This window comes from Eptatretus burgeri, chromosome 7, assembly GCF_056783735.1.
Source record: "Eptatretus burgeri isolate ZD-2024b chromosome 7, Ebu_testis_v1, whole genome shotgun sequence".
In the NCBI taxonomy this organism is placed as follows: domain Eukaryota; kingdom Metazoa; phylum Chordata; class Myxini; order Myxiniformes; family Myxinidae; genus Eptatretus; species Eptatretus burgeri.
The window spans coordinates 5,036,441-5,060,693 of NC_140967.1; the positions used below are offsets into that span (position 1 = coordinate 5,036,441).

At 45.0% G+C, this 24,253-nt stretch overlaps 1 long non-coding RNA gene across 1 annotated transcript in view; it reads right to left on the bottom strand.

Annotated features, from left to right (window-relative positions):
- Positions 1-6,226: 6,226 nt before the first annotated feature.
- Positions 6,227-24,253, bottom strand: part of LOC147022593 (uncharacterized) — a 42,597-nt gene continuing 24,570 nt past the window's right edge. Inside the window, exon 5 of the long non-coding RNA XR_015059805.1 lies at positions 6,227-6,932. This is a non-coding gene — a long non-coding RNA (uncharacterized LOC147022593). The remainder of the gene's footprint in view (positions 6,933-24,253) is intronic.

Consider the following 24,253-nt stretch of genomic DNA (forward strand, 5'->3'; position numbering starts at 1 on the left):
CCTCTCATTTACTCAAGGTCATCTGCCATCTGCTTGGAAATCTGCTAACATCACTGCCCTGCATAAAAAGGTGCAAAAACAGATCCCTGCAACGACAGACCAATCAGCCTTCTCCCAAACATCAGCAAGGTTATGGAATCCATCCTCGCTTCAGACATGGAATCCTTCCTCTTCGCCAATGGCTTGATTTCTGTTCATCAATTTGGATTCAGACCAGGTCACTCTATCCTGGATATGCTACTTCTGCTCTTCCAACAATGGATGGAGGTACTCAATGCCAGACATGAAATTAGAGCCATATCCTGAGACATATCACGTGCTTTTGATAGTCTGGCACCCTGCACTACTCACCAAACTCTCTTCCTCTGGTATCGAAGGCCATCTCCACTCATGGCTCGCAGACTTCCTCTCCTGTCACAGTCAACGTGTGGCCTTAAATGAAGTTCTCTCATCTCCCTTTCCTGTCCAGGCTGGAGTTCCTCCAGATGTGGGATTGATACAGTCTGGCATCCCGCCTTAATCTCCAAGCTTTCTGCCTCTGGCATCTAAGGCCAACTCCACACATGGCTTACCGACTTCCTCTACTCTCGTAGCCAATGTGTGTCTCTCAATGGAATCCTCTCATCTCCTCTCCCGAGCAAGGCTGGTGTGCCCCAAGGCAGTGTTCTGAGCTCAAGTCCTATTCCTGAGCTTCATAAATGATCTGTCTGAATCTCTGGAAAACCCTCTTTATCTATTTGCTGATGATTCCACCCTCTACCATGACATTCCTCATCCTTCAGACAGGCAGGATGCAGCCTCTTCCCTCTCTTCAGATCTTGAAAAAATCACAAGCTGCTCAAACACTTGGAATATGTCTTTCAATCCTGAGAAACCTCACACTCTCACAATCTCTCTCCGAAAGGGGGTTCTGGCGACCCCGCCTCCTCCCCCACCCATGCACTGTCTTAGCAATCTTCTTGAGGAAGTTTTGTCATTCCAGCTCCTGGGTCTCACTCTCAGCCATGATCTTTCTTAGTTAAACCACATTTCAAATTTTTCCTCAAAGCCAACCACCAACTGGGCATCCTCTGTCATACAAAGTCCTTCCTTGACACATCTGTACTCCAATCCGACTACAAGGCCTTCATCCACAGCTTGATGGAGTATTGCTCTCCCTTCTGGGCTGGCTCACCTGCCATACACCTTGCTCAGCCTGATGCTGTGGAAACCAAGATGTTCAAGATCATGGGATCGTGAGTTGGTCGGGTGTTTTTGGGCACGTGAGTTGGTAGGGTGTTTTTGGGATCGTGAGTTGGTCGGGTGTTTTTGGGCACGTGAGTTGGTCGGGTGTTTTTGGGTGCGCGAGTTGGTCGGGTGTTTTTGGGATCGTGAGTTGGTCGGGTGTTTTTGGGCACGTGAGTTGGTCGGGTGTTTTTGGGTGCGCGAGTTGGTCAGGCGTTTTTGGATGCGTGAGTTGGTCGGGTGTTTTTGGATGCGTGAGTTGGTCGGGTGTTTTTGGATGCGTGAGTTGGTCGGGTGCTTTTGGGTGCGTGAGTTGGTCGGGTGTTTTTGGGTGCGTGAGTTGGTAGGGTGTTTTTGGGTGCGTGAGTTGGTCGGGTGCTTTTGGGTGCGTGAGTTGGTCGGGTGTTTTTGGGTGCGTGAGTTGGTCGGGTGTTTTTGGGTGCGTGAGTTGGTAGGGTGTTTTTTTGAGTGCTTGAGTTGGTAGGGTGTTTTTGGGATCGTGAGTTGGTAGGGTGTTTTTGGGATCGTGAGTTGGTAGGGTGTTTTTGGGTGTGTGAGTTGGTAGGGTGTTTTTGGGTGCGTGAGTTGGTAGGGTGTTTTCGGATGCGTGAGTTTGTCGGGTGTTTTTGGGTGCGTGAGTTGGTCGGGTGTTTTCGGATGCATGAGTTGGTCAGGTATTTTTGGGTGCGTGAGTTGGTTGTGTGTTTTCGGGTGCCTGAGTTGGTCGGGTGTTTTCGGGTGCGTGAGTTGGTCGGGTGTTTTCGGGTGCGTGAGTTGGTCGGGTGTTTTCGGGTGCGTGAGTTGGTCGGGTGTTTTCGGGTGCGTGAGTTGGTCGGGTGTTTTCGGGTGCGTGAGTTGGTCGGGTGTTTTTGGGTGCGTGAGTTGGTGGGGTGTGTTGGTTGGTGGGTTGTTTTGGGGGTGTTAGTTGGTGGGGTGTTTTTGGCTTGTTCGTTGGTGGGGTGTGTTTTGGGGTGTGTAAGTTGGGTGGGTGTTTTTGGGAGTGTTAGTTGGTGGGGTGTTAGTTGGTCAGGTGTTTTGTGGTGTGTTAGTTGTTTGGGTGTGTTTTGGGTGTGTAAGTTGGGTGGGTGTTTTTGAGTGTGTTAGTTGACAGGGGGTTTTGGGTGTGTGTTAGTTGGTGGGGTGTTTTTGGCTGTGTTAGTTGGTGGGGTGTGTTAGTTGATGGGGTGTGTTTTTGGGTTTGTTCGTTGGTGGGGAGGGGGTGTTTTGGGGTGTGTTAGTTTGTGGGGTGTGTTTTGGATGTGTTTGTTGGTGGGGTGTGTTTTGGAAGTGTTCATTGGTGGGGTTTGTTTTTGGGTGTGTTAGTTGGTGGAGTTTGTTTTTGATTGTGTTAGTTGGTGGGGTTTGTTTTTGATTGTGTTAGTTGGTGGGGTTTGTTTTGGGGTGTGTTAGTTGGTGGGGTTTGTTTTGGATGTGTTAGTTGCTGGGGTGTGTTTTGGGGTGTGTTAGTTGGTGGGATTTGTTTTTGGGTGTGTTAGTTGGTGGGGTTTGTTTTTGGGTGTGTTAGTTGGTGGGGTTTGTTTTTGGGTGTGTTAGTTGGTGGGGTTTGTTTTGGGGTGTGTTTGTTGGTGGGGTGTGTTCACTGGTGGGGTGTGTTTTGAATGTGTTAGTTGGTGGGTTGTTTTTGGATGTGTTTGTTGGTGGGGTGTGTTTGGGTGTGTTAGTTGGTGGGGTGTGTTTTGGATGTGTTCGTTGCTGGGGTGTTTTGGGTGTGTTAGTTGGTGTTGTTTATTTTCGATGTGTTAGTTGGTGGGGTTTGTTTTGGGGTGTGTTAGTTGGTGGGGTTTGTTTTGGGGTGTGTTAGTTGGTGGGGTTTGTTTTGGATGTGTTAGTTCGTGGGGTGTTTTGGATGTGTTTGTTGGTGGGGTGTGTTCACTGGTGGGGTGTGTTTTGGATGTGTTAGTTGGTGGGTTGTTTTTGGGTGTGTTAGTTGGTGGGGTGTGTTTGGGGGTGTTAGTTTGTCCAGTGTTTTTGGGTGTGTTTTGGATGTGTTTGTTGGTGGGGTGTGTTCACTGGTGGGGTGTGTTTTGGATGTGTTAGTTGGTGGGTTGTTTTGGATGTTAGTTGGTGGGGTGTGTTTGGGTGTGTTAGTTGGTGGGGTGTGTTTGGGTGTGTTAGTTGGTGGGGTGTGTTTGGGTGTGTTAGTTGGTGGGGTGTGTTTGGGTGTGTTAGTTGGTGGGGTGTTTTTGGGTGTGTTAGTTGGTGGGGTGTGTTTTGGTGTGTTGGTGGGGTGTGTTTGGGTGTGTTAGTTGGTGGGTGTGTTTGGGTGTGTTAGTTGGTGGGTGTGTTTGGGTGTGTTAGTTGGTGGGGTGTTTTTGGGTGTGTTAGTTGGTGGGGTGTGTTTTTGGGTGTGTTAGTTGGTTGGGGGTGTTTTGGATGTGTTAGTTTGTCGGGCGTTTTTGGGTGTGTTAGTTGGTGGGGGTGTTTTGGGGTGTCTTAGTTGGTAGGGGTGTTTGGGTGTGTTAGTTTGTCGGGTGTTTTTGGGGGTGTTAGTTGGTAGGGGGTGTTTTGGATGTGTTCGTTGGTAGGGTGTTTTGGGGTGTGTTAGTTGGTGGGGTGTGTTTGGGTGTGTTAGTTTGTCAGGTGTTTTTGGGGGCGTAAGTTGGTGGGGTCTGTTTTGGGGTGTGTTAGTTGATGGGGTGTGTTTTGGATGTGTTAGTTGGTGGGGTGTGTTTTTGTGTGTGTTAGTTGGTAGGGGGTGTTTTGGATGTGTTAGTTGGTGGGGTGTGTTTGGGGGTGTTAGTTTGTCCAGTGTTTTTGGGTGTGTTTTGGATGTGTTTGTTGGTGGGGTGTGTTCACTGGTGGGGTGTGTTTTGGATGTGTTAGTTGGTGGGGTGTGTTTGGGTGTGATAGTTGGTGGGGAGTGTTTGGTTGTGTTGGTTGGTGGGTCGTGTTTGGATGTGTTAATTGGTGGGGTGTCTCTTGTTGCGTCAGTGGTCGGGTTTTGTTGGGTGTTTTAGTTCGTTGGGTGATATTGTGTTTGTAAGTTTGTTGGGTGTTTTTGGGTGTGTTAATTGGTGGGGTCTGTTTGGGTGCGTAAGTTGGTCGGGTATTTTTGGGTGTGTTAGTTGGTTGGGTGTTTTTGGGTGCGTAAGTTGGTCGGGTGTTTTGCGGTGTGTTAATTGGTGGGGTGTGTTTGGGTGCGTAAGTTGGTGGGGTGTCTTTGGGTGTGTTAGTTGGTCGGGTGTTTTGGCGTGCGTAAGTTGGTGGGGTGTGTTGGTTGGTGGGTTGTTTTGGGGTGTGTTAGTTGGTGGGGTGTTTTTGGCTTGTTCGTTGGTGGGGTGTGTTTTGGGGTGTGTAAGTTGGGTGGGTGTTTTTGGGAGTGTTAGTTGGTGGGGTGTTAGTTGGTCAGGTGTTTTGTGGTGTGTTAGTTGTTTGGGTGTGTTTTGGGTGTGTAAGTTGGGCGGGTGTTTTTGAGTGTGTTAGTTGACGGGGGTTTTGGGTGTGTGTTAGTTGGTGGGGTGTTTTTGGCTGTGTTAGTTGGTGGGGTGTGTTAGTTGATGGGGTGTGTTTTTGGGTTTGTTCGTTGGTGGGGAGGGGTGTTTTGGGGTGTGTTAGTTTGTGGGGTGTGTTTTGGATGTGTTTGTTGGTGGGGTGTGTTTTGGGTGTGTTAGTTCGTTGGGTGTTTTTGGGTGTGTAAGTTGGTTGGGTGTTTTTGGGTGTGTTAATTGGTGGGGTCTGTTTGGGTGCGTAAGTTGGTCGGGTATTTTTGGGTGAGTTAGTTGGTTGGGTGTTTTTGGGTGCGTAAGTTGGTCGGGTGTTTTGCGGTGTGTTAATTGGTGCGGTGTGCTTGGGTGCGTAAGTTGGTGGGGTGTCTTTGGGTGTGTTAGTTTGTCGGGTGTTTTTGGGGGTGTTAGTTGGTAGGGGGGTGTTTTGGATGTGTTCGTTGGTAGGGTGTTTTTGGGTGTGTTAGTTGGTGGGGTCTGTTTGGGTGCGTAAGTTGGTCGGGTATTTTTGGGTGTCTTAGTTGGTTGGCTGTTTTTGGGTGCGTAAGTTGGTCGAGTGTTTTGCGGTGTGTTAATTGGTGGGGTGTGTTTGGGTGCGTAAGTTGGTGGGGTGTCTTTGGGTGTGTTAGTTTGTCGGGTGTTTTTGGGGGTGTTAGTTGGTAGGGGGGTGTTTTGGATGTGTTCGTTGGTGGGGTGTTTTTGGGTGTGTTAGTTGGTGGGGTGTGTTTGGGTGTGTTAGTTTGTCAGGTGTTTTTGGGGGCGTAAGTTGGTGGGGTCTGTTGTGGGGTGTGTTTTGGATGTGTTAGTTAGTGGGGTGTGTTTTTGTGTGTGTTAGTTGGTAGGGGGTGTTTTGGATGTGTTAGTTGCTGGGGTGTTTGGTGATGTTTGTGATGTGCGATGGTTGGTGAATCATTTGGATTTATTGGACTCGTTGTGATGCATTAACCAGAACCATTTAATAATTAATCTAAAGTATAATGTGGATTATAATCGATAAATACCATGTGCCATGTTTTGAAAACTTGGTGCAGCACGACTGACTGATTCGATACCATCATGCGACTGTAAATGTAGTGGTGTCTGACATTTTGTGTAACCCATGGATTTTATGATTCTCACCTGATCTTCCATCATCGTCTCCATTTTCCCGTAGATCATGGTCTTAGAACACATCTTATGGTTGCTTCACAAGAACTTTGAAAGGACAACATGAAAATATATACTCCTTGGATTGTTCACAAATGCCGAGATGTCAGATCTAAACTCGTATATTCATCATTGCTCTGCGACAAGGCCATGCATCCGTGGTAAGGAGTGCATGCGACACGTGACCTTCTGCAAGACTGATTGCCATGTCTCCATCCTCTTCCTTGCTTTGTTTTCTCTCTCCTTTCTGCATGAATTTCTGCTATTGAAGGTGATGTTCACGTGATCCTCAATAACCTCCCATCAGCTCTCATTTTGACTTGTCTGATCAGTTATTAACGATATAAACCTTTCATTTATATATTGGTTATAAATGATGATGTAATCTGTGACCGAAATGTAAAGGCGGTGCAGTCTTGCCTGATCTTTTCAAATGACTTGAGCAACAAAATATCCGAGAATCGAGCAAATCTTTAGTTTCAGAAACTCCTTCATACCTGCCCATAAATTAGGAAAGAAAGCGTCAACGACATCATTTATGATACAATTATGGAAGGAAGGGGAATTTTTATTTCAGGGAATGAAATACAGTACTTATTAATTAATAATGTGAAACCACTTGTTTTACAGATTAAGATTAAGCCATCTGTAATTGATTTATCCACAACACCAAGCACACTACAAAATGTAAGGGTTAATCAATATACCTGCCGATTTGCAAAGGAGAAAAAATTATAAAATAATGTTGCAAACTTCCAGGTGAGACATTATGAGTGAGATCTGGTTTTTGATTTTGTTCATCGAACATCGAACGATGAAGAGATTTCGCTTTATTAAATTTGATGAGCACATGTTTTCTGGGTGAAATGATAGTACACTTCATTTTGTTTCATCATTGTTGTCTTTCATCTGGATATTACTGTGTACAGTATTCACTGGAAGATAATTACAGAGTTTAAAATGGGGAAAATACTTTTCTTTTAATTAGTTTCAGCCATATGTCCAAACATTTCTTTAAGGGAGGTCCATGACGACCCATTTGAAGCTTGAGCGAAGATGTTTTGGTGTCTCTGCCATTCCTGGACAGTCCAATGGTGTCTGAGTAAAAAGATAGATGGGGGAAAAAGGTGAAATAAAGGGCTTAGGAAGGATACTTTCATCACCCACATTTCCACATCAGTACAAAGTTGAGGTGTATACGAATATACATTGTTAACATCAGTATATTTCCACATCTCTATTATAATACCAAGCTTGCACACTAAAAACTCGGCTCGCTGTCACACGATCCCTATGAAATTGCTGTGGCACTTCACGGACATGCCGACAATGTTTGGGAAGTCTTGGCGTTCCATAGTACCACTTGCATTTTGCACAATGCGTATTGTTGTCATTCCCCATGTACGGTCTGCCGTCTGCTACCAGCTATGTTGTACTGCTATCCCGTGCATGTGCACGGGTATCGCTTGTCACTATATGTTTATATTGTTAGGTGGAAGGAGGAGAGAGGGTCCAGAGCTAGAATATGATAACAATAGTATTGACTGTGTGATCCAGCAGGTAAGATTTACTTTTGTATCAGGGAAACTGTCAGAAGTGAGCCATCTTGTCAAATGTGCACTGAGGAGGAAGTGTGTGTTCGTTATAGAACAGAATAAGGTGAGGTTGTATTGTGTAAAACCTCCTGTAAACAGGTGAGGCCATGTGGAAGACTTGTGGGCACAAAGGTGCTGGAGAGCACTTTGCTCTGGAGATGGAAACCATCACGGGCTGTTTGGCCAGCACGCTACAATCTGTGGTGGTGAAGTGAGCTGTGGCCAGGCCCTGGAGAGGAGTAGGATGGCCAAAAAGGCAGCATCACCCACAGGCAGTGCCACCCACATGCAGGGAGAGAGGATCTTGCTTGGGGAGGTAGGGGGTGATGGGTGAGAAAGCTTGTGGAGTGAGTGACTTCTGCCTTCATTTGATTGAATTTGGAGAATTGACTTGATTGACTTGACTTGAGAGGGGCATGAACCTGCCTTGACTGACTTCTGTCATTCATCTTTCAACTCAAATTGCAAACGAACATCCAAGCAGCTTGAAGAGCACTCACCAAGTGTCTAGAGCAGTTAAGCAAGCACTCCAATGAAACGGTTCACAAGGAACGCTACCTGGCAAGCGATTAGCGATCGCCAATTGGTAATATTAAACACCTCCTGGAGACACCTGTAATGTGAAACCATGTCAGAATTGGACAAATTTACACTTTTTTAGCAATCGAAACTGCTGCTAAAATCAATTTCCCCGTTTAAATAATGAAATTCGGCTTGTGATAAGAGATTTTCAAGGTTATGGCATGTGCGGAAATGAAATAAATCCACGACTGCTGGCGGCTCCAGACGTTTATAAGCATTGCAATATACACAGCGATTCGTAGCTATGATGAACAGGCATTCGATAATATGAGTGAGGAAAGAGAGAAAAAAACTTTATCGTTAAGAAATCGTTGCGACCTGTTCCAAATCAAGGCATTGTTGAGCAGGCCAAAAAATATGGTGAATTAAGAGCTATGCGCGGGACAGCGAAGTGACCAAGGATGATTTATTGATAAAGCGTAATTAAATAAGGGCATTAATTATATTTAATAGGGGTGTTTATAAATTAACCCAACCACCCAGTTTTCAATCCCTTCATGTGCATGCAAGGTTTCAGGCCGCTAGGTTTCATGGTTTTGGAGTTATGGAAGAGACACACACAGACACTATATATATTATTGCGGGCCAGGGTCCAGTGTCGAGAACGACCACGAGGTGGGTGAAGTGACGTTGTCTCCCACCAGACTCCCGGAATTGTAGGCCGTCGCCCACGGACAATTCCGTGACGCGGCGGGTCGCTTTACTGACCGTGAACGCCAATACCTCAACCGCATAGCGTAAGGTCTTCCTGCCAGGTGTAATCAATTTACCTAATTAACCATGCGGTTTCGACTACCGGGGAACCACGCCCTCGGTACGCCTTGCCCAAACCGGATCACTCTACCAACTACGGTAGACTACCAACTACCAACTCCGGATCGGATGCAGCCGAGCGGAACTGCCAAGGACGTACCGGCTAGAATGAACAGATTATCGAGGATAAAGACCCGGCTAAACTTGGATCCGAACCATGCTGGACCAATGAAGGAAAAGACAAAAACGAACTGGGAACATTTCTACAATCATTTATTTACACTAAGCGAGGAAAAACATGTGGTACAAGAACAAGTTTATTGGTGCGTTATGCAGGGGACAGAAGAGAGATGTAGTGCGACAATTTTACAACAACTTACAAAAGAGGACACAGAGCAGACTAGTTACGAGAATAATACAGGCAAGAATTACAATGATCAAAAACTGAAACAGTTTTTACTTAATGGACAGGCGCAACACACTCAGACACACACTCGGACAAAATAAACCCAGTTGAATAGCAAAGGACTTTTGCAGCCACGGAGGGAGGGAGCTGAGGTCGCAGTTCTTTTGGTACCTGAACATTTCGAGGGAAGTGATGCTCCGTGGTGCGGCACCCGACAGAGGTCGTGCAGTTTGGCCCACAGCTGCACGTGTGGAGAGTGCGGAGTCCAAGGTATGAACGGGGCTGCAGACAGGAGCAGGACCCGACCGAGGCCTGGTAGAGGTCTCTTCAGCTCTCTTACAACCAACCAACCAACGAACGAAAGAACTTTCAAATCCAACCAGCGAACCTCTTCCTCCCTCAAACAACAATGAACTCTCCGACTCTCTCACTCTACTCTGAGGATGGTGTCGTAATTTATAGATCCCCAAGGTCGGGGAGGGGCCTTGGCGAAGCCGACGTCATCGTCCGTCCTAATTGGACAGGGCCTTCAATGGGGTTCGCCCTTCCTGGGCGGGGTTTCAGCCAAGCCGGGAAAGCCCGCCCACTCCACGCGTATCTGGACCTGTCACGAAGGAATTGGAATGTTTGGGGAAGCCGAGAAACTGGAACAGCGAACGCGAAGATTTTGCCTCGAGAAACGAGCCTCCGGAGACAGCAGATGGACAATGGTGCACTGTGGCCAGTGAACCGAGGGCTGCAAGCACTATGGTACCGTGGATCGTAATGGAGGGGATATAATGATTTATTAATCTAACTAAAAAAACATCGCAATGCACCCCAGTGTCTCCCACTACACACAAGGTAGGGATCTATCTACACATATACTTAATGGAATAACTAACTTCGTGACAACTCTACGTTTGTATGCATACGGTTCCTCGAACCGTAACAATATAAATCTAATCTATATATATATATATATATATATATATATATATATATATATATATATATATATATATATATATATATATATATATATATATATATATATATATATATTGCTCATTACCTGTATACATTGTTTGTCTGTCCCGCTTTGTTTTCTCCTCCAGCCCTGCTGTTGGCTTATTCCCCTTATCCTGATGTTTCTTTTGTTATGATACATCGTGATCCGTTCTGCGTTCTCGTTCTTCCATGAGCCTTGACTGTGTGAAATAAAAAAATAACCAAAAAACCCCAAAACTCTCATGTTCGAGCTCGTTTAAAGAAATGACTGTAGCTGTAGTTCATTCCAAATATTTCTCCTTCAGTGTTAAAAAAAGCATTTATTTCACAAAATTTACCCCACTTCACCACACCCTGCTTGGGGGACCTAATCGGAACTATTCGGCAATATCTGCCTCATGACGTCAGAAGTACAACACCTTCACGTGGCAATTTTTATGGTTCCATCATGATCGAGTGTTTTCCTGAGCATGGAAATGAAGCAAAATCGAACAAGATGTAATAACGGTAAATGATGTTAGCATGGGGCTGTAATTGTACATTATCTCATGACCTTGGCATATTTCATTAGCCTAAAGACCCATTTTGAAGAGCAGCTATTTGGACATCACGAAGTGCAAGTGGGCCGTGTTAATTTTCATAGACTTGCGGCCTTCCTGCATGTTCCCCTATACATAACAATCTGAGAGGATGGTTACGCTGGGTGGTTTGCCGTTGCCTTCCCAGCATTCAGTCAGGGCAGGAATTTGTAATTTGTTCAGGGAGCTGCTGACAACTCACCTATTTTTTTTGTGAAGGCAATGGGATCATTAATTTCCACCAATTAATGCAAGCAGGCAGGACACCTAGTTTAACGTCCATCCAAGGAATGGCACACATCCATATATCACCCAACCTGTGAAATTATAGAATGTCAGTTTATAGCTGATCTGAGGTTTGAAACCAGGCACGACGAGTGTGTGTACTTCTTCTCAGCTATCTTGCCAACCTTCTCTCCCTTATGCACTGATCATACCCATCCTCCAGCCCATGGTACACTGAATCCTGAGGTACGGCAGTTGCTTTGAAACAACTTGCCTTCTCCTCCTGGAAGGCAAATCCGACCAATCTCAGATCATTGCACAAAGCCCACAACAGGTGTATGTCCACTCTCAGGAGGGCCAGACAACAACATCTGTCCAACCTTAAGATTTAACTTTCAAACTTGTCTCCTTCCTTGAAAACCTGATGGCACCTTGTGAAGTCTGTCTCTTGCGTATGCCCCCCCACCCCCTATGTCCCTTCCCTCCCTTCAAATGGCCCCACAGACCACTCTGCTCATGAGAAGGCCGAATGCCTCAATTCTATATTTGCTTTGTCTGAATGCCTCAACAATTCTTCCAATTATTTTGTCCCCAACCCCTCACTCTTTGTACCCACCCTTTCCAGTCACACCCAACTACTCCTGGATTCTATGCCTTTTACACCTGAGAAGGTTTCTGGTCATCCTCAATTCTGATTCTGCAACTGCACCGAACGGCATCAGCTCATGTGTCCTAAAAACCTCCACTTCTGCTCTTGCACTTTCTCTCTCTCTCTGCCCTTTTCACCATATAATTTGCCTGAGGCCATATTCCATCTCTTTGGAAGTTAGCCAACATCACTGCTTTACAAAAAAGGTGCAAAAATTTATTCTGTTAACTATAGACCTCTTACCTTTCGTCCAATCATCAGCAAAGTCATGGAATCCATCATCACAGATGACATAAAATCGTTTCTTTTCTCCAATGACCTCATCTCAGATCATCAATTCGGATTCAGACCGAGTCACTCTACCTTGGACATGCTGCTTCGACTCTCCCAATAACGTGTGGAGGCCCTCGATATCAGACATGAGATCAGGGCCGTCTCTCTGGACATATCTCGAGCTTTTGATGCAGTCTGGCATCCTGCCTTGCTCTCCAAACTTTCTGTATATGGCACCCAAGGCCAACTCCACCCATGGATTATTGACTTCCTCTACTCTCGCAACCAACGTGCGGCTCTCAACGGAACCCTTTCATCTCCTCTCCCTGTCGAGGCTTGAGTGCCCCAAGGCAGTGTTCTGGGTCCAGTCCTATTCCAAATGTTCAGCAATGATCTCTCTGACTCTGCAAAATCCTCTTCATCTCTTTGCTGATGACTCCACCTTCTGCCGTGACATCCTCATCCTTCAAAAAGACATGCAGCAGATTCTTCCCTCTCCTCAAACCTTGACAGTATCACAAACTGGTCAAATACTTGGAATATGTCTTTTTGACCCTGAGAAATCCCCCCCTCTCTCTCTCTCTCTCTCTTTGAAAGTACCAGACAGCAAAACTTCCCATCTACTTTCTTAGCAACCCTTTCAAAGAGGTTTAGTCACTCAAGCTCTTGGGTCTCACTCTCAGTCATGATCTCTGCTGGGAAACTACCTTTCCAAGCTTGTCTCCAAAGTGAGTCACTGATTGGGCATCCTCCGTTGTACAAAGTCCTTCCTTGACACGCCTGAATTCCTATCCACCAACAAGGCTTTCATCCGCAGCCCATGTTAGTAGACAGAAGCCCATGTACAGACAGACGGTCAAAAAATACCACGAGAGAAAATAAATAAATAAATGAATGAATAAAGGAATCCTATTGTTGTTGCACTGGTGGAAAGAGCTCAAAATGGGAGGTTCAATCAGGAATGTCTTAAGTTGCAACTGTATGCACCTGGCACTTTAATACAAGAAGAGTAAAATGAGTTTAACAATCAAACAGAAGACCAAATACTGCATTGGAGTCATCAGGAGGAACCCAAAGAAGTAAAGAGCAAAGATGGAGTCATCAGGGGGAACCTGGAGGGGATTCGGGTTTCAGCTTCTACTCCGCAACCCTCAAATCCATCCAGGCACAGCCAAATGAGCCTAACAGAAACTTTTCTACAAGAATTCACTTCGAGACATTTGTTCGGGTTAACAAACTTATTGATTTATTTAATATTCTCTACCATCTCCACTTTATATGATGCACAACTTTGTTGTTTTTATAGTGTTAATAGTTTTCACGTAGGTTTGGATTAATTTGAAGCAACTTTTACTTGATCAATTTTTCTCTCCGAGGAGCGTTTCCGTGTTTCAGCAGTCCAGACAGACAGCATTAGCCTATTATATAACGTCGTTCTATACATGTACAAAGGGGTAAATAATAGTTGAAGACAAGTTTGGGCCCATTAAGGAAAAGCACAGAGAGATTGTTTCGTGATGAAAGTGAGAGGGCAGGATTATTAAATCATTATTTTGCTTCAACATTTGCAAAACAACATCGGGCGTAGTGGCGTGCGCCTGTAATCCGGCTACTCGGAGGCTTGGGTTAGAGGATCGCTTGAGGACGGGAGCTCTGCGCTGGGCCGCGCTATGAGAGGGTGTAGGGCAGCCCGGAATCATGGCGAAACCCAATCCTTATTCCTGTGTCGTAAGAGGCGACCAGGGTTGCGTCAGGTAGGGCATCCGGCATAAAACCTGTGCCAAATCAGTATGCGGATCATAACGGATGATCCGCTGTGGCGACCCCTAACGGGAGCAGCCGAAAGACGAACAACAACAACAACATTTGCAAAACAACAGTCAGGGGATATACCGTTTGCTGAGTTGATCAATCTCGGAGACGAGGAAAGGCTTTTGGAGTAGTTCCTATTTTTTTTCTGGGTAGTTCGCCCATCAGAAGCCCTTAAGGCCACTCAAAGGCGGGCGCTACAATACGAGTGGATCAAGGAAAGAAACAGCGAGGTAAGCGAAGAGAAGATGAAGCTCCGGGGAAAGATACTATGCATCGAACAGTATTTGAAGGACGTGGTTGAGCAGGTCACCAAGATGTTAACGGATATCTTTAACAGGTCATGGGAGTCAGGACAGATACCGGAGGATTGGAAATGAGCAAATGTAACACCATTACTTAGGAAAGATAGAGAAATAATTTGGGGACCTTTTGACCTGTTAGTTTGACTTCAGTTTTGTTGGAGACATTATTTAGGTTTTCAACAATGATTATTTAGGCTTAAACGATGCGGATCCGTTTAAATGGATGTTTGTTAAAAACGAATTGAAAAGAGTCAATGCAGATCTACCTAAGGAAGGTCATATTCACCAAATTGATTGGAGTTCTTTGAAGCGGTTTCTACTTGGGTGGATGAGGGAAGTGCAGTGGATGTAGTGGTGTATCTTGACTTTCAGAAGTCATTTGATGATGTACCACGTCGGAGGTTGTTCTACAAGGTTAGGGCTTGTGGAGTGGCTTACAGAATAGCTAACTGGATTGGAAACTGGCTTGGTGGTCGGAAGTAGAGTGGTTGTGAGTGGGAGGATGTTGACTCTGAGGTTGTAAGTCGTGGGGTACCTCAGAGATCAGTAGTGCCATTATTATGGTTCCCGGAGGGAGGCATTAAGTGTTTAGTCTTGGTGTCCGTGGTGTCCCGCTTTTTGGAGAAGAAAATAACAAAACGTTTGTTTTCATTATCTCCTGTCATGATGGGGCAGAATTTCAAGTGCTACCAGTTGGCTAATATCATGAGTTGGCTATACCGGGTACCATCAGCGATATCCTACCGCAGCCCTCTAGTTATTTATAATTAACCTCACGATTTGGAGGATTGCGTTAAGAGTAGGCTTTCCAAATTTTTCAGATGACACGAAACTTGAGGGTAAGATAGATGGCAGATAGAGATGTGATCCGATTCAGGAAAGTCTAAGTACTTTCATAGATTGGGTAAAAGATTTACAGATGTAATTTCACATCAATAAATGTAAGGTGCTGCGGTTGGGTAGGAATAATGAAAATACGGATTACGTGATGCAAGATGCAATATTGGATCATGTAAAGCAGAAGGATCGAGGAGTGTTAATAGATATTGGGGGGGGAAGCAGCCAACACAGTCACAGGTAACTACAGGTAAAGCTAATAGGGTTTCAGATTGCATTTACAGTGGGAGGGGGAGGTGGGGATCAAAACCTCCCAGACTCAATTCGGACACTCCAACGATTACGCGACCAAGTCAAGTGACTACCCTTGTCGATGGTACATGATGGTAAGCAACAACAAAATAGGAATATCAACAGATATTTAAACAACAAATATATTCATTTCCACGGAGACAATAATGCGTGGAAATGAAGAGCTTGGTGTTGAGGTTTGCAGGTCACTGATTGTTGACAAAACTCAGGCTGAGCCATTTTCTCTTGTGACATCCTGATAATTGGAAATTGCTTGAATGTTTTAAACTGCCATTGCAACCTGATGTCTCCTTTCCCACTGCAAAAGCAGGTCTGCAGGATGGCCTGGTGGTACATACACCCCCCTCTAAACTGTCTAACCTGGGTTCGAATCCAGACCCAGTTATAAACTATCATCCTTGAGCGAAGAGTCTGTGAGCCATCAGTGGCACAATGAACAAATTCCAAATTCCTGCCCTGACCCTGATCCATTAAGACACAGCTGCACCCCCAGCCAATGAAGCTACCCCGCAGCCTTGTGCTGCATACAAAAGAATAAGACCATGAAAGCGTTTTTCGATGTTATCAAGATGTTTTAGATGTTATGTTCTCGACTATGTACAAACTGCTGAATACATACTCTCTTGCAACTAACGATGTACAAAATGCACCCAAAGAATGAAGACTCGATGAACATTTTCCAGAAGCGAGCGTCAAACTGTTCATGTATATTTATGTGAAACCAATAGGAATCGAACATTGCTGATGAGTACATATTTGACTTCAAGCTGGTTTGTAAACTCTACATATGGAGTTAAACAAAAGGTACCTTCAAACAAAAGGTAAAACTTTTTTTTTTTTCAAAGATACCTGTTATAACTACCAAAGTTCTTTTTTTCAATGTTCTGTAGCATACAGCGTCTTCGAGTTTATAGAGCATTAAAAGCTGAGTAAATGATAGTAATTTGTTGTTGTGAGAACTCCAGTGCGACGGTAAGTAGCTGGAGACCATCACCGAGCTAAGTGGGTTTGGCGAAGTTACTGGGATTCCGTACATGGAATTCTGCTCTGGGGTGGCGCAGCTTATGTACCAGAGATTAACATGTGAATTGTTGGGACGTATTGGAGATCGTGGGTCTGTATGATTACTTTCAGTCGACGTCTTGTAGTGGGCTGATGTTGGTATGTACATCGATGCATACAAACATGCCTTTGTACGCTCTGCGAGCATGTATGGATATAGTATTAAAAGTGTTGAATAAGGGGTATTATGTGATTTATTGGTTTTTATAAGTGCATTGAACTGTCTTCAGTCCATGTCTTTCATGCTGGTTATTTTGTCACTGTATGGAGACGAGATGTGCAAATTTGCCTCCATGTTGATTTCCTTGTGGACAGAAGTTGATGTAGTATGTCTGCCCAATTTAAGGAGAGGCATACAAGATAATTGCCTGGAGATACGGCACTTTGTCTCCTACTGGGAACCCCCACCCCCTGCCACTGTGATAAGGAACGAAGGATTTTGGTCTTCAGCCAGGCTAGTGTTGGTGAAGAAGAAGTTTAAGGAGGAGTCGGCGTCATGGAGTGACAAAATATGTGTCAGGTCAGATCAGATCTGCGACTTGCTCTAAGTACCACGTAAAGATGTACTAATCTGTTCTATCATCGGGTTGTCGGTGATTAAACAGTCTCCCCCACCTGGTTTCTTGGTGAGGAGGGTGTATGTTATGGATACCCAGCAGGATTAAAAACAAAACCTGTCATTGGGCGGAGGAGCTCCTTGTGAGTCAACGGCCATCCATATCTAGTGCCCAACTGTGTCTGCGGACGTCGTCCTGCTGTTGGGTTGCTTCTTCTTTGGAGGTTGGTGGCAGAATTTGCTGCCCTGGATTTGCGGCCACCGTAAAACCCTTCTTTCCACAAAACATACTAAAAGCACAAAGAAATCTGAAAACCCACTTTGTGGGACTACTTCCTGTGCAGCTTCCCTTCGCAGGGCATGATGACGGGTTTGGGGCAAAGCCTTCGGGACCCCCAATCTTTGATTATAAAAGGAAAACCATGGGATAACCTTCCTGGGTCAGATTGCAGTAGTATGTATCGGAGTGGTGCTGAGGTGTCGTCCGCCAGACGGCGGTCTCCTTGGGTTAACCTGAGGCGGGCCCTTCGGGTGGGTGCCTGGAATGTCCTATCCCTAAGAGAGGATGATCACCTGTCTCTGTTATCATCTGAGCTCAAGCGTTTGGACATCGGTATTGCAGCACTCTCTGAGGTTCGGAGACCGGATTGCGGCGATATCATGGTGGGTGGTTACATATACTCTTGGTCTGGTCACTCTGCTGGTTACCATTCCCAAGGAGATGCTGTAGCTGTGTCCAATAAGCTGACTCCAATGATAATTGAGGTAACACCAGTAAACTAGTGTATTATGAGACTAAGGATTTGTCACTCATTAGGTGTCATTTCCCTGGTCTCTGAAGATGCTCCGACTGAGAGGCGAGTGATCTCACCGTGAAGGACACATTCTACGCCACGCTCGAGTCTGTGGTCGATCAATGCCCCAGGCAAGATACTCTTCTAGTCTTGGGGGATTTCATTGCATCGACTGCAACTGATAGGGATGGTTATGAGATGTGTGTTAGTCTCCATGGGTCTGTAACTGTAAACCTGACTAGCACTAAGTTCCTTGACTTTGCACGAAATCATGGACTTAGGGTGGCTGGTTCATGGTTTCCGCACCCACAGACTCATCGTTGGACTTGGTATTCCAATGCTGGTAGTGTGGCGAAAGTGATTGATCATGTGCTCGTTGATGGTCTCTGGAGGATGATCCAGAACTGCAGGGTCTACCGGAGTGCTGATTTCCTCAATACTGACCACAAGCTTGTTGTCGCAACTCTGAAGTTGCAACTTAAATCTATGAGAATGGTACCATCCCAGCCTTGGCTGGATGTTGCAAAGCTCAAGGATGAGAGGGTAGCGAAGGAGTTTGCGAACAGACTGAGTGGAGATTTGGGGGTTTTCGGTAAAACCTGAAAAGTTGTGGAGTGCCTTCAGGACCACTGTCCTTGATGCTGCCAGTAGATGCCTTGGAACTCACCGTAGGGTGAAGAAGAATTTTCTCTCAAGGGACACTGGGTACCATTGACCAGAGTCGCAGGGCCAGGCTGAATGGCAGAGTTGGGGTGTTCAGGGAGCTGAGGCGTAAAACTGTATTTGTGCTTTGGGTGGACAAGGAGGCCTATGTGTGAGGAATCTGTGAGGGGGTAGAGCATCACCTGTGGTCAAATGATTCTCGTTCTACTTACAGGGGAATTTGTGCATTGTGTTCATCCAAGCCCATCCCTTGGTGTACTGCAGTTAGAGCAGAGGGTGGTAGGTTCTTGACAGAGGAGTCGGAAGTGAAGGCCCATTGGGCCGGTTACTTTGGGCGGCTGTACCAGGCTGATCCACCAGCTGTCGAGTTGGATGTCAGGGGCGTTACAACCGCCATTGCTGACCCTCCAATAAACTGTGGTCCACCTTCGTTTGTGGAAAAACAGGTTGTGGAAAAACCGGTTGAATTGGCTGAAAGCCTCTGGGATCTGTGGCATCCATGCTGAACTTCTCAAGGCTGGTGGAAATGCTGTACTCATGTCATTGCATGCAGTTATGTGCTCTGCCTGGAACACAGGCATCATCCCAACTGACTGGAAGAGGCTCCTTGTTGTCCCTCTCTGGAAAGGGAAGGGTGATCGCCAGGATTGCAACAACTACCGAGGGGTGATGTTGATCTCAGTGCCGGGCAAGGTCTTTGCTTGGATAATTCTTGATAGGGTTCGCCACCATCTGCTTGAGCACCAGCATCCAGAGCAGCCAGGCTTTACACCAAAGAGGTCAACGATTGACCATATCCTTGCTCTTCGGGTCCTCACCGAATGCAGATGAGAGTTTCGGCAGGGGCTGCTTGCAGCTTATGTTGAGCTCTGTAAAGCGTTTGATTCAGTGAATCGGGATGCCCTCTGGAGGATGCTTGGTGTTCGTGGGGTGCCACCAAAACTGATTGATCTGATGTCTGAACCATACTCTGGTACTGAGAGTGCTGTGAGATGTGGTGGTTCCATCTCTGTCTTATTTCCAGTTGTTTCTGGGGTTCATCAGGGGTGTGTACTTCGTCCCCACACTTTTCAGCACTTGTATGAACTTGATTCTGGGGAGGATGTCGGAGAGATCAAGCTGCGGTGCATCGTTTGGGAATTGTCAAGATCTCTGACCTTGATTTTTCAGATGATGCAGCCATCTTTGCGGAGACTCTGGAGATCCTTTTGGGGGACCTCGAGGTGCTGAATGAGGAGTCGGAGCCACTGGGATTATAGGTTTCCTGGGTCAAAACTAAGATGCAAGCTTTTAGTGACATCTTGGATGCTGCTGTCCTGTCTGTGCCTGTTTGTGATGAGGATGTTGAGGTCGTGGAGAGATGCACTTACCTTGGCAGTGATATTCATGTCTTTGCTGGCTGTATACATTGTCAAGGCTTATATGAGAGCTAACACACAATGCATAGCAAGGTGGGCATGAGACAAGAGGGGTGGGAGAGGGAAGGACACAACAATGGAAAACAGAGATATTAGGAGATCTGTGGAAGGGAGAGGGATGGGGTGGGGAACACGAATTATACAAGATGGACACTATAGGGACTTTCAGGAAGGAAAGCAGGGAATTTGAAGGAGGTGGGTTTCGGGTGGATTAACAGGGGGAAGAAAAGATCGAGGTTTTGGATAGGGGAAGAATACCACCAGTACTTCCTGTCAAATAATGTGGCCATCATTATTCCACATTAATATGATGAAGAAGGATCAACCCAGGAAGGTGGTTTGGGGAGGGGGGGGGGGAACTCCCGAGGTGTCCGATTATGTCCCTCAAAGCAACTCATCAACAAGCTAAATTTGAGGCTACCAGACTCAAGTGAGCCATTTGTGCTCAGACCTATGCTTCTGTCATTGGTGTTGGAGTTGTTATTTTGCAGAAACATGAGGGTCAACTCTTCCCTGTGAGTTTATCGACCAAGAAGATTATGAATCAAAAGAGCTACTCATCCATGGAGATGGTAGGATTTACTATTTGTGGTGTATTAAGAGATTTATGCAATAACTCTATGGGATTGAATTTGTCTTGCAAACTGATAATGAGTCATTGGTGTACATAGATAAAGCAAACATAGAATCTTTAGTGGGGTTGGGGTTCAAAACCAGCACCTTAATATATAACTGATCAACGGGAGGAATAATGTTGGTGTAGATTACTTGAGCAGGGTTGTTTAATTATGATTTCCCATTTGAAAATGTTGATGATTGAATAGCTGCTGCTTTTCCCTGATATTAGTTAATGGTTTTAATAAGGAATTTGTGCAGTTGAAAAATTCCAATTTTTTTTTAAATCGGGCGATTCTTAAAAAATTGAGAATCGATTCCGATTCTGAACTGCTGTCTCGATTCCGAAAGGAATCGATTCCAATTCTTCATCAAAATGTAATCAATTCGTCCTTGTCAATTATCAAACCTGGGCAACTAGTTCCATCCGAATCTGTCGACAACAAACGGATAAAAAAACATAACCTCCATCCATCTTCGGTGGCGGAGAGAATAAAGAGAAATAACTTTAGCGTAAAATTTATGTTCATGAGAAATAAAGACAGTAGCATGATTTATCTATAACTAGATGACCCGTGAACATGTTGGGTTCCCGTTGTGACAGCGGTTGATAAAAAAAAAAATCATTTTACAAAAAGAAAAAAAAGATAGCTCCAACGAACTATACCGCTGAGGTTGTTTGCATTGATCAAATTCTCCCGAAGAGTACTTGACTGAATCGGGAATTGATTTTTTTAATAATTCTTTCATTGCCCGATTTGAACGAAACTTGATACTGCACACCGCAGGAGAATGGTGAGTACGGTGGCCCTATACCTTTTGTGCTATCGTGTACCATTTTAGCTGTATTTCAGGAACATACATACATACATACATACATATATACAAGATGGGAGTTTTAGTAATCTATAGATAAATAGATAGATAGAAGATAGATAATAAACTAGCAGAGCATAACCGTTGCTTCGATGATGGACCAATTGGTCATCGTATTTGCCAAAAAATTTGGGTGAGACGGAGATGTAAAGGAAGACAAATTTACCCATGCAAAGAGTGCTTTATCCCCTCGCCCCCCACTCCCCTCCCCATCCCCGTCCTCACCTCCCGCTCTTGCCCTCTTCCCTTTGCCCCCCATTCGTCCTGATATCCTTTCCCACTGGAAATGTCTCCAACACAATGACAGACTTTGATAGGCCCCTCCGTTTTTGTTTTTTTGGGGGGAGTGGGGGGGGGCAGGAAGGAGGACAAATTTACCTGTGTGAAGAGTGCTTTAACCTCAGCGTTGCCCAGGTAAAAAATGAAATAGTAATACCCTCTGCCGCCACCACCAGGTGGTGCCACACGGTACACATTTACATCGAGAATTCACAGCCTCCGCCCCCCTGCCCTCCACACCCCCATGTGAGGCAGAGGCCACATAGCCCACGCTACCCCGCATACAAAGTTGTATTTGTACCCCGAGTTGGGAGCTTGTGGCTTTCTTTCTTTCTTTGTTCCTTATACACAGCCACATATTTTAAGTTACAGAGAGAGACAATTATACACATAGATAGATATAAAAATGTCCAAGTGGTCTGAAGCTCCAAATGGTCAAGGGTCTAAGCTGTCTAATCTGTCTGTAGAGTGCAAGGAGTCTAAATGGTGTTTAATTGTTTAAGGTTGAAGTGGTCTAAAAGGACTTAAGCGGTGCAAAGGTCTAAAGGTTCTTGTGGTCAAAAGGGTGAAGGGATCTCAAGGTGTCTAATCTGGTGAAAGGATCTGAAATGTAAAAGGGGTCTTAAGGGTCTTAAAGGTAAAAGAGTATTTGGAGTTTTGTGGGTCTTTTGAGTCCTCAGGGTTTTTTGGGTTCTCAGGGCCTTATGGGTCTTTTGGGTTCTCAGGGTCTTATGGGCCTTCTGGGTCCTCGGGGTCTTTTGGGTCTTTCGCAGTGTTTGGGGTCTTAAAGGATCTTTAACGGTCAAAGGGGTTTCAGCAGTCTAAATGTACAAAAGTACATTCCAATAGTACGTAATTAATAGATGTACATGTGAAGTCAGGGTGCAACTGACGTTCAAACAGTACATAATTAATAGACATATAGTCACACGGCTTCATGGAGGGACTGACCGGGTTTTTCGTTTTTATAAACTGAATATAAATTTATTTGTAATTGTGTGTGAAGAGAAATGTGGATAAGTAACACCTTGAAGCCAAAGGAAATTTGGAACTTGTAATACCCTCCACCAACACGACCATGTGACGCTACACGGTACACATTTACAAAGAGAGTGTACACCCCCCCCACCCACCCCACACCACTCCCCACACCCCCACGTGAGGCCGCAGCCACATAGCCGATGTTACCCCCAACACAAAGTTGTATTTGTACCCCGAGTTTGGAGTTTCAGACCTAAAAGATGTGGCTGTGCATAAGGGACAGAGACAGAGTACTTTATCCTCAGCGTTGCCCAGGTAAAAATGAAATGGTAATACCCTAACCTAACCCGAACCCTCTCCCACCACCACCACCAGGTGGTGCTACACGATACCCATTCTAACCTAGAAGATGTGGCTGTGCATAGGAGACAGAGACAGAGATGGAGGTGTTTATATAGAGTGCCGATAGAAAGTCCATTTTTCACCTTTTGTTGCCTTATAGCCTGGAATTAAATTGCATTAAATCAGACTTTTTTTCAACTTTTATTGACGCATCGTAACCACAACTTCCAAGAGAAAAATAAATTCTACAAATTTCAGAAAATTAATTAATAAGCTAAAATGAGCTAAGATCCTCGTCCTCTTAATGATGACGTCATAAAAACGAATATGACGTCATTGTGATGTATCAGGTTTGCGATAAATTATCTGTGCTAATGCCCGGCTTGATCTCCGCAAACAAAATTCAAACAGCTTGCCTAGTTTCGGAGATAATGCTATTGGCGATTTCCATTAGCAGCGATATTATGACGTCAACTTTTTTTCTCGGAAGAATTTCCAAAATCGGAGATGGTTACTGCCTGCGCATGGGCTTTCTGCACATACATGGCAAGTTTCACGACGATCCGATGAAAACTCTGGGTTGTGAAACAAAAAAATGTCAAAAAATATGAATGACGTCATAAAAATTGATATGACGTCATAGTGATGTATCATATGTGCGGTAATTCATCTCTGCTAATGCCCTGTTCGATTCCTGCAAACAGAATTCAAAAAGCTTGCCTAGTTTCGGAGATAATTTTTTAGGCGATTTCCATTATCGGAGATATTTTGACGTCATAACTTTTTTTCTAGGAGAAATTTTCAAAATCGGAGATGGTTACTGTCTACGCAGGGTATTTTTACATGTATATGCCAAGTTTCAGGAAGTTTCGATGAAAACTGTAGGCTGTGAAACAAAAAAGTCCACAAGAAGAAGATGAAGAAGAACAACGTGAGTAAGACTTAGAGATCCTCCACGAGGATCTAAAAATCACAAAACTAGAATATCGTGGTTGGATTAGTGTCCTCCCCCCTATAATATGAATTGTAAATTTGCTCAGGTGTCACCAATCACGTTTAAAATCACACACCAAGCAAATCGGATTCCACCTGTGTTCAATTGTAGTGATTCTAATTATTTCAGAATAAAATCAGCTGTTCCTGTAGGTTTCCTCTGTTGAGTGGTGCATTTCACAGCAAAGACTCAACCATGAGCCCAAAGGAGCTTACCAATGACCTCTGGGATAAAGTTGTGGAAAGGCACAGATCAAGGAATGGGTCAAAAATATTTCAAAGGCCTTGAATATCCCTTGGAGCACAGTCAAGACTATCATTAAGAAGTGGAAGGTGTATGGTACCACCAAGACCTTGCTTGCCTGGATCAGGCCGTCTCTCCAAACTTGATGCCCAAGCAAGGAGGAGACTGATCAGAGGGGCCACCAAGAGGCCAATGGCAACTTTGAAAGGGCGACAGGCCTTTATGGCAAAGACTGATCACTGTGTGCATGTGACAACAATATCCCAAGCACTCCACAAGTCT